This window comes from Salvelinus sp. IW2-2015, unplaced genomic scaffold (assembly GCF_002910315.2).
Source record: "Salvelinus sp. IW2-2015 unplaced genomic scaffold, ASM291031v2 Un_scaffold2431, whole genome shotgun sequence".
Lineage (NCBI taxonomy): Eukaryota > Metazoa > Chordata > Actinopteri > Salmoniformes > Salmonidae > Salvelinus > Salvelinus sp. IW2-2015.
Genome location: NW_019943752.1, coordinates 90,882 through 104,695, shown reverse-complemented (window position 1 = coordinate 104,695; position 13,814 = coordinate 90,882). Strand labels below are relative to the sequence as shown.

Here is a 13,814-nt window from a genome sequence, read left to right as displayed (position 1 = left end):
CAAGGCTGGATCCAGTCCTGTTACGAATCACTAGCCACCGTTCTTCCTTATCACAAGGGCTAGAGAGAGTCAACATACAGGTTAGTCAGCTAAACCTGAGTTTGAGAGCATGCCGCGGTCGTTCCCGACACTTAGCAGTCATGGCCAGAGGTGGTGTCCGAGTCCTCCAGGGTTATGAACTACATGAGTCTGGTAGATCAATCCCTACCGTCAGGACCTAGCATCAATCAGTGCGAGCAGGTGTCACCTGGCGTAAGTGGCCTTAGGAGCCATTCAGCATGCTCAGAGCGTGTGCGTCCCTGCTATAGTATCAGAGATCTGCGGTCACGGTCCTCTCTTGGCGCCAGTCTCGAAGATAGCAATCAGAGCAGATGACAGTCCTCGCTTAAAGAATATCACTCATCAGGTGGTGCGGTTTAGTCGCTTGGTGGTGTGTAGAAATTCAAGAGCAGGATATATTACGTACGAGCCTCGCGATAGAGATCTCAGAAAGGTCACCGGTCTGTATAGCAGTCCGTTGAGTACCATGCCCTACAAGTCATGGAATCAGTCCTATATTTCAGAATCAACAAGCGTGCCGTCTGGTCAGTCCATATAGGCTCTCGATAGTCAGTCACTCTCGTCCTGGTCTAATTGCGAGAGCCCAGGTTGGGTCAGTCCTGTATAGGTTAAGAATATCCGCAGTGCGGACATCCTGTCTGTTGGGTCGTTAGATATACGCAGGCAGCGAATTCGTCATCCTCGACTATGGAAATCGAGAGCAGAGTGACGGTTCTTACACTGTTATAGAACTCCGCTGACGCGTTAGCCGTAGTCATGTGCTGCAGCGTACACATCACATAGCACGTGGTCAGTCTTGTTAGGTTAGAATCAGAGCAGGTTGTCAGTTCTGTTAGAATCAAGGCAGGTGGTCAGTCTGTTAGAATCAGAGCAAGGGTCAGTCCTTGTTAGGGTTAGAAATCAGACAGTGGTCATCCTGTTAGGTTAGAATCAGAAGCAGGTGGTCATCCTGTTAGTTAGAATCAGAGCAGGTGGTCAGTCCTGTTAGAATCAGAGCAGTGGTCAGTCCTGTAGAATCAAGAGCAGGTGGTCAGTCCTGTTAGAATCAGAAGGTTTAGTCCTGTTAGGTAGAATCAGAGCAGGTTGTCAGTCCTGTTAGAATCAAGCAGGTGGTCAGTCCTGTTAGGTTAGAATCAGAAGCAGGTGGTCAGTCCGGTTAGGGTTAGAATCAGAGCAGGGGTCAGTCCTGTTAGAATCAGAGCAGGTGGTCAGTCCTGTTAGAATCAGAGCAGGGTAGGTCAGTCCTGTTAGAATCAGAGCAGTGGTCAGTCTGTTAGGGTTAAATCAGAGCGTTGTCAGTTCTGTTAGAATCAGGCAGGTCAGTCTTGTTAGAATCAAGCAGTGTCAGTCCTGTTATGAGATCAGAGCAGGTGGTCAGTTCCGTTAGAGGTTAAATCAGAAGCAGGTGGTCAGTCCTGTTAGAATTAGAGCAGGTGGTCAGGTGGGCTGTTAGAAGCAAGCAGGTGGTCAGTCCTGTTAGGGTTAAAATCAGAGCAGTGGCAGTCCGTTAGAATCAGAGCAGGTGGTCAGTCCTGTTAGAATCAGAGCAGGTTGCAGTCTGTTAGAATCAGAGCAAGGTGGTCAGTCCGGTGGTGGAGAATCAGAGCAGGAGGTCAGTCCTGTTAGAATCAGAGCAGGTGGTCAGTCCTGTTAGAATCAGAGCAGGTGGTCAGTTCCTTTCGAATTCAGAGCAGTGGTCAGTCCTGTTAGAACAGAGTAGGTGTCAGTCGTTAGAATCAGAGCAGGTGTCAGTCCTGTTAGAATCAGAGCAGGTGTTCAGTTACCTGTTAGAATCAGAGCAGGTGGTCAGTCCTGTTAGAATCAGAGCAGGTGGTCAGTCCTGTATAGGGTTAGAATCAGAGTCAGGTGGTCAGTTCCTGTTTAGAATCAGAGCAGGTGGTCAGTCCGTTAGAATCAGAGCAGGTGGTCAGTCCTGTTAGAATAGCAGGTGGTCAGTCCTGTTAGGGTAGAATCAGAAGCAGTGTCAGTCCTATAGAATCAGAGCAGGTGTCAGTCCTGTTAGATAGAGAGGTGGTCAGCCTGTTAGGGTTAGAATCGAGGAGCGAGGTGGTCAGTCTGTTTAGAATCAGAGCAGGTGTCAGTACCTGTTAAAATCAGAGCAGGTGGTCAGTCCATAGTTAGAATCAGAGCAGGGGGTCAGTCCTGTTAGAATCAGAGCGGTGGTCAGTCCTGTTAGAATCAGAGCAGGTGTCAGTCCTGGTTAGGGTTAGAATCAGAGCAGGTGGTCAGTCCGGGTTAGAATCAGAGCAGGTGGTCAGTCCTGTTAGAAGCAGAGCAGGTGGTCAGTCCTGTTATTAGATAGAGAGGTGGTGTCTGTAGAATCAGAGCAGTGGAGTCTGCTAGGTTAGAATCAGAGGCATGGTCAGTCTGAGAGAATCAGAGCAGGGTCCTGTCCTGTTAGAATCAAGCAGGTGGTCAGTCCTGTTAGAATCAAGCAGTGTCAGTCCTGTTAGGTGAATCAGAAGCAGGTTGTCAGTCCTGGTTAGAATCAGGAGCAGGTGGTCAGTCCTTGTTAGAATCAGAGCAGGTGGTCAGTCCTGTTAGGGTTAGAATCAGAGCAGGTGGTTCAGTCCTGGTTAGAATCAAGACAGGTGGTCAGTCCTGTTAGGGTTAGAATCAGAGCAGGGTCAGTCCTGTTGAATCAGAGCAGGGTCAGTCCTGATAGAATCAGAGCAGGTGGTCAGTCCTGTTAGGAATCAGACAGGTGTTAGTCCTGTTAGGGTTAGAATCAGAGCAGGTGTCAGTCCTGTTAGGTTAGAATCAGAGCAGGTGGTCAGTCCTGTTAGAATCAGAAGCAGGTGTCAGTCCTGTTAGGGTTATAATCAGAGCAGGTGTGTCATCTGTTAGAATCAGAGCAGGTGGTCAGTCCTAGGTTAGAATCTCAGAGCAGGTGGTCAGTCCTGTGGTTAGAATCAGAAGCAAGTATCATCCTATAGAATCAGAGCAGTGGTCAGTCCTGTTAGAATCAGAGCAGGTGTCAGTCCTGTAGAATCAACAGTGGTCAGTCCTGTTAGGGTTAGAATCAGAGCAGTTGGTCAGTTCTGTTAGAATCAGAGCAGGTGGTCAGTCTGTTAGAATCAGAGCAGGTGGTCAGTCCTGTTAGGGTTAGAATCAGAGCAGGTGGTCAGTCCCGTTAGTTAGAGCAGGCAGGTGGTCAGTCCTGTTAGAATTAGAGTAGGTGGTCATCTCTGTTAGAATCAGAGCAGGTGGTCAGTCCTGTTAGAATCAGAGCAGGTGGTCAGTCCTGTTAGGGTTAGAATCAGAGCAGGTGGTCAGTCCTTTAGAATCAGAGCAGGGGTCAGTTCTGTTAGAATCAGAGAGGTGTCAGTCCTGTTAGAATCAGAGCAGGTGGTCAGTCCTGTTAGGGTTAGAATTCAGAGCAGGAGGTCAGTCCTGTTAGAATCAGAGCAGGTGGTAGTCTGTTTAGAATCAGAGAGTGGTCAGTCCTGTTAGAATCAGAGCAGGTGGTCAGTCCTGTTAGAATCAGAGAGGTGGTCAGTCTGTTAGAATCAGAGCAGGTGTTCAGTCCTGTAGAAGTCAGAGAGTGTCAGTTCTGTGGTAGAATCAGAGCAGGTGGGCAGTCCTGTTAGAATCGAGCAGTGGTCAGTCTGTTAGTAGAATCAGAGAGGTGGTCAGTCCTGTAGAATCAGAGCAGGTGGTCAGTCCTGTTAGAATCAGAGAAGGTGGTCAGTCCTGTTAGAATAGAGCAGGGGTCAGTCCTGTTAGGTTAGAATCAGAGCAGGTTGTCAGTCCTGTAGAAATCAGAAGCAGGTGGTCAGTCCTGTTAGAATCATAGAGCAGGTGGTCAGTCCTGTGGTTAGAATCAGAGCAGGTGTCAGTCTGTTAGAATCAGAGCAGGTGTCAGTATGTTAAAATCAGAGCAGGTGGCAGTCTGTTAGAATCAGAGCAGGTTGTCAGTCCTGTTAGAATCAGAGCAGGTGGTCAGTCCTGTTAGGGTTAGAATCAGAGAGGTGGTCAGTTCCTGTTAGAATCAGAGCAGGTGGTCAGTCCGTTAGAATCAGAGCAGGGGTCAGTCCTGTTAGGGTTAGAATCAGAGTAGGTGGTCAGTCCTGTTAGAATCAGAGCAGGTGGTCAGTCCTGTTAGAATCAGAGCATGTGTCAGTCCTTGTAGAATCAGAGCAGGTGGTCGTCCTGTTAGAATCAGAGCAGGTGTCAGTCCTGTTAGAATCAGAGCAGGTGGTCAGTCCTGTAGTTAGAATCAGAGCAGGTTGTCAGTCCTGTTAGAATCAGAGCAGGTGGTCAGTCCTGTTAGAATCAGAGCAGGTGGTCAGTCCTGTTAGAATCAGAGCAGGTGGTCAGTCCTGTGTTAGAATCAGAGCAGGTGGTCAGTCCTTGTTAGAATCAGAGCAGGTGGTCAGTCCTGTTAGAATCAGAGCAGGTGGTCAGTCCTGTAGAATCAGAGGCAGGTGTCAGTCCTGTTAGAATCAGACAGGTGGTATCCTGTTAGGGTTAGAATCAGAGCAGGTAGGTCAGTCTCTGTTAGAATTCAGAGCAGGTGGTCAGCTGTTAGAATCAGAAAGCAGGGGTCAGTCCTGTTAGAGATCAGAAGCGGTGGTCAGCCTGTTAGGGTTAGAATCAGAGCAGTGGTCATCCTGTTAGAATCAGAGCAGGTGGTCAGTCCTGTTAGGGTTTAGAATCAGAGCAGGTGGTCAGGTCCTGTTAGAAATCAGAGCAGTTCAGTCCTTGATAGAATCAGAGCAGGGGGTCAGTCCTGTTAGAATCAGAGGCAGGTGTCAGTCCTGTTTAGAATCACAGCAGTTGCGTCAAGTTCCTGTTAGGTTTAGAATCAGGCAGTTGGTCAGTCCGTTAGAATCAGAGGAAGGTGTCGTCTTGTTAGAATCAGAGCAGGTGGTCAGTCCTTTAGGTTAGAATCAGAGCAGGTGCAGTCGTTAGAATCAGAGCAGGGGGGTCAGTTGTTGTTATAAATCAGAGCAGGTGGTCAGTCCTGTTAGAATCAGAGCAGGTGGTCAGTGTCCTGTTAGAATCAGAGCAGGTGGTCAGTCCTTGTGAGGGTTTAGAATCAGAGAGGGTCAGTGCCTGTTAGAATCAGAGCAGGTGGTAGTCGTTAGAATCAGAGCAGGTGGTCAGTCCTGTTAGGGTTAGAATAGAGAGGGGTGGTCAGTCCTTTGGAGTTAGAATCAGCAGTGGTCAGGTGATAGAGCAGGGGTCAGTCCTGTTAGGGTTAGAATCAGAGCATGTAGTCAGTCCTGATAGAATCAAGCAGGTGGTCTGTCCTGTTAGAATCAGAGAGGTGGTCAGTCCTGTTAGAATCAGAGCAGCTGGTCAGTCCTGTTAGGGTTAGAATCAGAGCAGGTGGTCAGTCCTGTTAGAATCAGAGCAGGTGGTCAGTCCTGTTAGAATCAGAGCAGGTGGTCAGTCCTGTTAGAATCAGAGCAGGTGGTCAGTCCATTTCAAGTGTTCAGCAGTCTGACGGGCTTGTAGATAGAAACTCTCTGATCCTGTCGGTATCAGACCTCCTGTTCCGATACCATCTGCCTGACGGTAAGGGAGTGAACAGCTCTTGGCTGAGGTGTGTGGGGTCCTTGATGATGCTGCAGGCCTTCCCCAGCCACCGTTTCCAGTAGATACCCTAAGTACCCATGAGGGAATGGTGTGGAGTAAGTCTCAGAAGCTCTAAGTTGGTGTTTTGGGTCTATGTTGGTCTTTCTTCTGAAAAGCAGAGAGAGTTTTGAAGTCATGAACCATGTGCTCTCAATTCATTTTAAATTCAAAGGTCTTTATTGGCATGGGAAACGTATGTTTACATTGCCAAAGCAAGTGAAATAGATAATAAACATTACACTCACAAAAATTCCAAAATAATAAGGGCATTTCAAATGTCATTATGTATATATATAGTGTTGTAACAATGTGCAAATGGTTAAAGTATGAAAGGGTAAATAAATGAACATAAATATGGGTTGTATTTACAATGGTGTTTGTTCTTCACTGGTTGACCTTTTCTTGTAGCAACAGGTCACAAATCTTGCTGCTGTGATATACTGTTGTATTTCACCCAGTAGATATGGGAGTTTATCAAAATCGGGATTGTTTTTAAATTCTTTGTGGATCTGTGTAATCTGAGGGAAATATGTATCTCTCATATGGTCATACATTTGGTTGGAGGTTAGGAAGTGCAGCTCAGTTTCCATCTCATTTTGTGGGCAGTGTGCACATAGCCTGTCTTCTCTTGAGAGCCAGGTCTGCCTACGGCGGCCTTTCTCAATAGCAAGGCTATGCTCACTGAGTCTGTACATAGTCAAAGCTTTCCTTAAGTTTGGGTCCGTCACGGTGGTCAGGTATTCTGCCACTGTGTACTCTCTGTTTAGGGACAAATAGCATTCTAGTTTGCTCTGTTTTTTTGTTAATTCTTTCCAATGTGTCAAGTAATTATCTTTTAGTTTTGTCATGATTAGGTTGGGTCTAATTGTGTTGCTGTCCTGGGGCTCTGTGGGGTCTGTTTGTGTTTGTGAACAGAGCCCCAGGACCAGCTTGCTTAGGGGACTCTTCTCTAGGTTCATTTCTCTGTAGGTGATGTTATGGAAGGTTTGAGAATCACTTCCTTTTAGGTGGTTATACAATTTAACGTCTCTTTTCTGGATTTTGATAATTAGCGGTTATTGGCCTAATTCTGCTCTGCATGCATTATTTGGTGTTTTACGTTGTACACAGAGGATATTTTTGCAGAATTCTGCATGCAGTCTCAATTTGGTGTTTTTCCCATTTTGCACTGATGTTGGGCGATTAAGCCTGGCTCGCAGTCAGTGTTACAATTTATCCCAAAGGTGTTCGATGGGGTTGAGGTCAGGGCTCTGTGCAGGCCAGTCAAGTTCTTCCACACCGATCTCGACAAACCATTTCTGTATGGACCTTGCTTCGTGCACGGGGGCTTTGTCATGCTGAAACAGGAAAAGGACTTCCCCAAACTGTTTCCACAAAGTTGGAAGCAAAGAATCATCTAGAATGTCATTGTATGCTGTAGCGTTAAGATGTCCCTTCACTGGAACTAAGGGGCCTATCCCGAACCATGAAAAACAGCCCAGACCATTATTCCTCCTCCACCAAACTTTACAGTTGGCACTATGCATTCGGGCAGGTAGCGTTCTCCTGGCATCCACCAAACCCAGATTCGTCCGTCGGACTGCCAGATGGTGAAGCGTGATTCATCACTCCAGAGAACGCATTTCCACTGCTCCAGAGTCCAATGGCAGCAAGCTTTCCACCACTCCAGCCGACACTTGGCTTTGCGCATGGTGATCTTAGGCTCGTGTGGCCTACCACTTCGTGGCTGAGCCGTTGTTGCTCATAGACATTTACACGTCACAATAAGGTCTTGGACAGGGTTCTCCCATCTTCTAAACAGGAAACATGCTTGGCAGCCGCCTGTTTCTGAGTGCCATCGGTTTCTTGGGTACCCCTCCCTGAACGCAACCGGCCCCTATCTCCGCTAGTGTGGGTCCCCCCAGTTTGGCAAGAGAAGCGGCTAGCTCTTACGAAAATGAGTTTTGGTTGTTCGCAAACTTCTTCCATTTAAAGGAAGATGGCGGCCCAACTGTGGTTTCTTTTGGGGAACCTTAAAATGCTGGCAAGAAATGTTGTTGGTAAACCTTCCACAGAATTTCTGTGGTCCTCGACACATGAATTCCCTGGTCCTTGGCGCTTTCTGATCGGGACTAAGTTTTTTGTCCTCATGGCTTGGTTTTTTGCTCCTGACGTGCACTTGTTCAACCTGGCCTGGGACCTTAATATCTAGGAAGCAGGTGTGGTGCCTTATCCAAAGTCATCGTCCAATCCAATTGAATTTTTACGCACTGGGTGGGACCTGTCCCAATCAAGCTGGTCGAGAAACGATTCTTCCCTAAGGTGATCATAGTGGATCTACAGCGAGGCAGCTGAGCTCAGGCTTTTCGAGTTCACATAGAAAGGGTCTTGGAAGTATCCTATGTATACATAAGGTATTTCTGTTTTTATATTTTTTTAATTAATATGTAACTGTAGACTTCAGTACATTGTTTGTATGAAATAGTTGAATGTTGTTGGTTTATATTTTTTTTGTTTCTATAGTGTATAATTGTTCAGTACTTACCAAGAACAGGGAATTGTCTGATCCGTCTGCAGCATTTTTTATCTTCTAGTAATACAATTATAATGTACATGTCTTTAGTGGGAATTTAATAGACTAACGAAGTAGGAAAACAGTATTTACTGTTGGGACCAAGTCTGTTTAGTGTTACCTTTACAATAATTAATCATTTTTTTATTTAGGCTGAACTTCAATTCAGGTCCATGAAGAAATTGTATTGCGGTCGTAGATGCAAATATCGCAACATTTAGAGTAAGAGTATTCGCCTCATTTGCCTTTTACATAAAAATTTCAGAAAGACGTTAATAACAAAGAAGTGATTATAATTCGTGTGGTTTACATCTTAACTGGTAAGTGTGATTTGGTGATTAGAGAAAAACAAGTCCCTATTAAGGGGTGTGGTATGACCAGGGCCTTAAGAAGAATGTGAAACAGGTGTCTAGTTAGAAAGTTCTCTGGTGATGTTGAATCTGCTGTAGTAATTCGTGGGGGTTGGGTTGATTTAAGCTGTGATGTCGGTATTTTGTCACTGCCATTATAAAGGTTAGAAGTATGGGTGAGCCTGCCTTGAAGATGGTGATGTAGAGGTAGGTACGGTAGATAGGAGTGCATTCTTGTCTTGAGCGGTAAGTAGGTGTATGAGTAGGCTTAGGGTAGATAGATACGAGTGGATCGATTTGTTTGAGCGGGTAGGGTGTGAGGTAGTAGGTGACAATTATTGGTTTGAGCGGTAGGTGTAGTAAGGGTAGGTGTATCGGTGACCAATTGTTGTTAGGGGTAGGTGTGTATGGTGTAGGTAGCGGTGAAGCATATTGTTGTTTGGCGCGGTACGGTAGTGTAACGTAGGTTGGAGACGGAGTCTAGAGGTAGGTGACCATTTTTGTTCTTGAGCAGAGTAGGTTGGTAAGTAGGTGTAGGGTCAGATGACAATTTTTGATAGAAGCGCGGTAGGTCGTAGTTAGGTAGGTGTGATGGATGACTTGTTTTTGTGAGGTGGACGCGTAAGGTTGTAGTGTAGGTAGGTTAGAGATAGGTGACCATTTTGTGTGCGAGCGAGTAGGTGTTTAGTAGTGGTGTGGCTACGATTTGTTGTTGTGATGCAGCGGTAACAGGGTGTAGGTACAGGATAGGCTGGTGATTTTTGTTAGAGGGCAGTTAGTGTAGGTAAAGGCTAGGATCCATGTTGTTGGAGCGGTACGTGTTGTAGTTTGGTAGGTAGTGAAAAGGTGGTTTCCATTATTGTTTGGAGCGGGTAAGTGTAGTGGACTAAGGGTTGCGGATTTTGTTTGAGCAAGTAAGGTTGTAGTAGGGTAGGGTGACATCTTTGGTTAGAGGCGGTAGGTGGTCAGTTAGGATGAGGTAGAACTAGGGTGACATGTTGTTTTGAGGCGCGTCAGTGTAGTAAGGGTAGGCGGTGATCATTTTGTTGTAGCAGCGCGGTAGGTTACGGTAAGGTTAGGTGACATTTTGTTTGGGTGGACGGTAGGGTGTAGGTAAGGTAGGTAGGTAGAGGTTGCTTGCGCATTGTTTTTGTTGGAGCGGTAAGGTGGTAAGTAGTAGTTTGAATTTTGTATGAGCGCGGAGGGTTGTAGGGTAGGTAGGGTGACATTTTTGCTTGTGAGCGGAGGTATAAGTAGTAGTAGGTAGGTTGAGGATCAGGTGACAATCTTTATGTCTTTGGAAGGCGGTAGGTGTAGTAGGTGGGTTGGACCTTGTTGTTGGAAGCGGTGAGGTGCGTAGGATGAGGTGGAGCTTGGATTGTATGAGACGGTAGTTAGTAGGTTAGGCTGACATGTCTTTGTTGGACGGTAAGGTGTAGTAGGTAGGTGACATTTTGTTTGTTGAGGCGCGTAGGGTAGGTATAGATAGTTAAGATAGAGGGTGACATTTTGTTGGGACTACGGTAGTGTGTAGTGGAGGATAGGTGCAGAAGTTTTGTTTGAGTCAGTAGGTAGTGAGGTTAGCGTTGACAATGTTTGTTAGCAGCGGTGGGGTGTAGTAGGTAGGTAAGATAAGAGTGACATTTTGTTGGAGCGGTAGGGGTAAGTAGGATAGGTAGGTGAACTCATAGTTTGCTTTGACAGTAGAGGATTAGTAGGCTAGGCGTGAGGACATTTTGTTAGATTAGCGGTAGGTGTAGTAGGTTAGGTGAGATAGGTGACATTTTCGCGTGGAGCGGGTAGGGTGTAGTAGGTCAGGTGGACATTTTGCTGTTGAGCAGTAAGGTGTAGACGTAGGTGAGATTTTGTGTTTGAGGCGGGAGGTCGTAGTAGGTAGGTGACATTTTGTTGGAGCGGGTAGGTGAAGTAGGTAGGTACATTTTTGTTAGATGCAGTAGGTTGTAGTAGATCGTAGGTGAATGACGTTAATTCTCCACCCAAGGTGGGTTTATAGCAAGTTTTCCGACAGTAGATTGTCGCGGAGGCCATGGTAACCCGTTAGGAGAACCGCTCCTCGGCGGCCACACAGCGCCCGTTTGTCAACAAACTAAAGTCGGAGAGAACAGCAGAGAGAGCGAGAATAGACTCGCCATATGTACAGATTAATGTTGTAGTCCGCAGATAGGAGTTTGTGTAAAGCATAAATTGTTGCATGCTTGGCCGATAGTTAGGTACATAGTGGGTCAAGCTGAATAACACATCCGGTGTTTTAATTACTTGACACCCAGAGTCTAGACAGAGAGGGGGTATGACTTACATAGTCTCTAAAGAGTACAACACAGAGTTGTAAGGAGGGGTATGTAATACCTTACAACAGAGTTAAAGAAGGGGGTTTTAATACTATACTTACAGAGTTAAAGGGGGTTGTAATATACTTACAGACGAGTTAAGGAAGGGGTCTTTAAAGATTACTTACAGACGTGAGAGGGTTTAAACTAGAGGTAGGGGTTCTTTAATAGCTTACACAGAGTTAAGGAGGAGGGGGTTTTAATACTCTACAAACAAGAGTTAAAGAGGGGGGTTTAATACTACGCAGAGTTAAGAGGATTACACAGAGTGTACGAGGGGGTCTTAACTACAGATTAAAGGACTTACACATAGTCTCCACAAGAGCGGGGTTTAAATTACTTACACTCAGAAGTTAAAGAGGGGTTATTACTTACACAGAGTTAAAGAGGGCGGCTTTAATTACCTATAACAGAGTTAAAGAGGGGGTTTATACTCACACAGAGTTAAAACGAGGGCGGTTTAATACTTACTACTAACAGGGTTAAGAACGAGGGGTTAATACTCAAGTTGGAGTAGGGTTTAGTGAGCTAAAGGAGTTAGAAGAGGGGTTCAATACTTACAACAGAGTTAAAGGGGGGATTAAGATCAGAGCGGGGGTTTAATACTTCAGTTAAAGGGAATACTACAGAGTTTAAAGAGGGGTTTTATATACTGCTACACGAGCTTTAAAGGAGGGGGTTTAATGACTTACAGCAGAGGTCTAAACGAGCGGGTTAATACTTTACACAGAGTTTAAAGAGGGGGTTATAATTTTACACACGATTAAGAGAGGTAGGCTCCCCTGGCCTTGTGCCCTTGGAATGAAACCTGGAATAGAAGAAAATAAAAACTGTTAGATCACTATGAATGAAGGAACCTTCAAGAAAAAGTTGTGGTTGTGGTGGCCTCCCTGGCTCCCTGGTCATCTTGATCATGTTTGTGTGTGGCCCCCTTTCTCCTGTAATCTTCTATCTATGCTGGTGTGTGGCCCCCTGCGTCTCTCCTGTACTCTATCCTATGTTTGTGTTTGGGGCCTCCTGCTGTTTTCTCTGGTATCTCTATCTATGTGTGTGTGGCCCTCCTCTGCTGTATCTCTAATCTATTGTGTGTGTGGCCCCGCCGCTCTCTGTATCTCTTATCTATGGTGTGTGTGGCCCCTCCTTCTCCTGGTATCTTATCTAGTGTGTTGTGGCCGCCTGTTGTTCTCGTTGGTATCTCTTCTATTTTTGTGTGTGGCCCCCCCTGCCTCTCTCTTGTATCTCGTGTCTATGTGTGGTGTGGGCCCCGCCCCCTGTTTCTCCTGTGTATCTGCCTATTGTGTGGTGGCCCCTGCTTCCCTGTAATTCTCTGTCCTATGTGTGTGTGGGCCCCCCCTGCTCTCTGTAATCCTCTTTATGCGTATTTTGTGTGGTGGCCCTCGCCTGTTGCTCTGTATTCTTCTATTGTGTTGGTGTGGCCCCCCCCCCCTTGCTTCTCTGGCTATCTCCTATCTTGTGTGTGTTTTGTTGCCCCCTGCCTGCTCTGTTACTATCTATGTGGGGTTTTTGTTCGGGTTGTGGGCCCCCTTGCTCTCTGTATCTCCTACTAGTTGATGTGGCTGTGGGCCCCCTGCCTGTATCTCTATCTATGTGGTGGTGGTGGCCCCTGACTTCTCTTGTATTTCTATCTTTATGTGTGGTGTGGCTCTGTCTCTGTCCCTTATCTAGTGTTGTGTGGTGGCCCCCCGCCTCTCTGTATCTCCTTATTCTATGTGTGTGGTGGGCCCCCTGGCCCTCCTCTGTTCTCTATCGTATGTGGGTGTGTGGCCCCCCCTGCTGCCTGCTCTGTATTCTGTATCTAATGTGTGTGTGGGCCCGCTGCCTCCTCTGTATCTCTATCTTATGTGGTGTGTGGGCCCCCTGCTGCTCTCCGTCCTCTGTCTCTCTCTCTCTGTAACTGTGTGTGTGGGTGGGTGTGTGGTGGTGTGTGTGTTGTGTGTTGTGGTGTGTGGTTGTGTTGTGTGTGTTGGTGTGTGTGGTGTGGTGTTTGGTGTGGGTGTGTCGTTGTGTGCGTGTGTGTGCTGCCGTGTTGTGTGTGTGGATTGTGTGTCGTGTGTTGTGTTGTTGTACTGTGTTGATGCTTGTCTGTGCTGCGTGCGACTGGCCACAGATCTTCTGATAGCATATAGCCCAGTATTAATATAAACACTGAACACCTAATAGCTGGTTGATGTATGGTCGTTTTCCATAAAGGTGTCGTGTAATACTTCACTGTAATGCCTCCGTGTGTAGAGCGATTGGACTGCAGTTGTATATCACGAGCATTATGTAAAGTGTGGTTGATGTGGTGTGGGGGGGTGGGAGGAGAGGAGGGAGGGAGGGGAAAGGGGGCCTATCTGTTGCTTGGACTTGACGGATCTGGGTCAGCACTGCATGAGCTGGTAGACACATTATACTCAAACAGACAGAGAAAGAGAGGCCGAGAGAGAGAGAGGAGGAACAGGAGAACAGGGCGATGAGAGAGCACAGGGAGGGAGATGGGCGAGAGAGAGAGAGAGAAGCGGGTGACACCAGAGTGAGAAGGAGAGAGATGTGGAGAGAGAGGGAGAGAGAGGTTGGTCGATTACAGAGGAGAAAAGATAGAGATGGGGTTAGGTCTTACACTATAAAGGTAATGTGACACACCCTTCAAGATCAGTCGAAGTATCGGGCCTTATTTCAGCACCACCGTTGCTGACAAGCTGGTTTAAGAATCAAAGCATACAACCACAATGCATCTCCATAGATCAGAACATGTGGCAGGTGATGGGCCTTTGTCTGAAGCAGCTTCAGTGATTATTCAACGTGGGCAGCCTGTCGATAGGATGCCACCCTTTCCAACAAGTTCAGTTGTCAAATTCTGCCTTTTTAGAGCTGCCCTTCATGGTCAACTCGTAAGTTGTT

The 13,814-nt window shown here is 46.6% G+C and overlaps 1 long non-coding RNA gene across 1 annotated transcript in view; it reads left to right on the top strand.

Moving 5' to 3' along the window:
* LOC112073941 (uncharacterized) overlaps positions 1-13,814 on the top strand; it is a 53,268-nt gene that overhangs the window by 28,200 nt on the left and 11,254 nt on the right. The window lies entirely within an intron of this gene.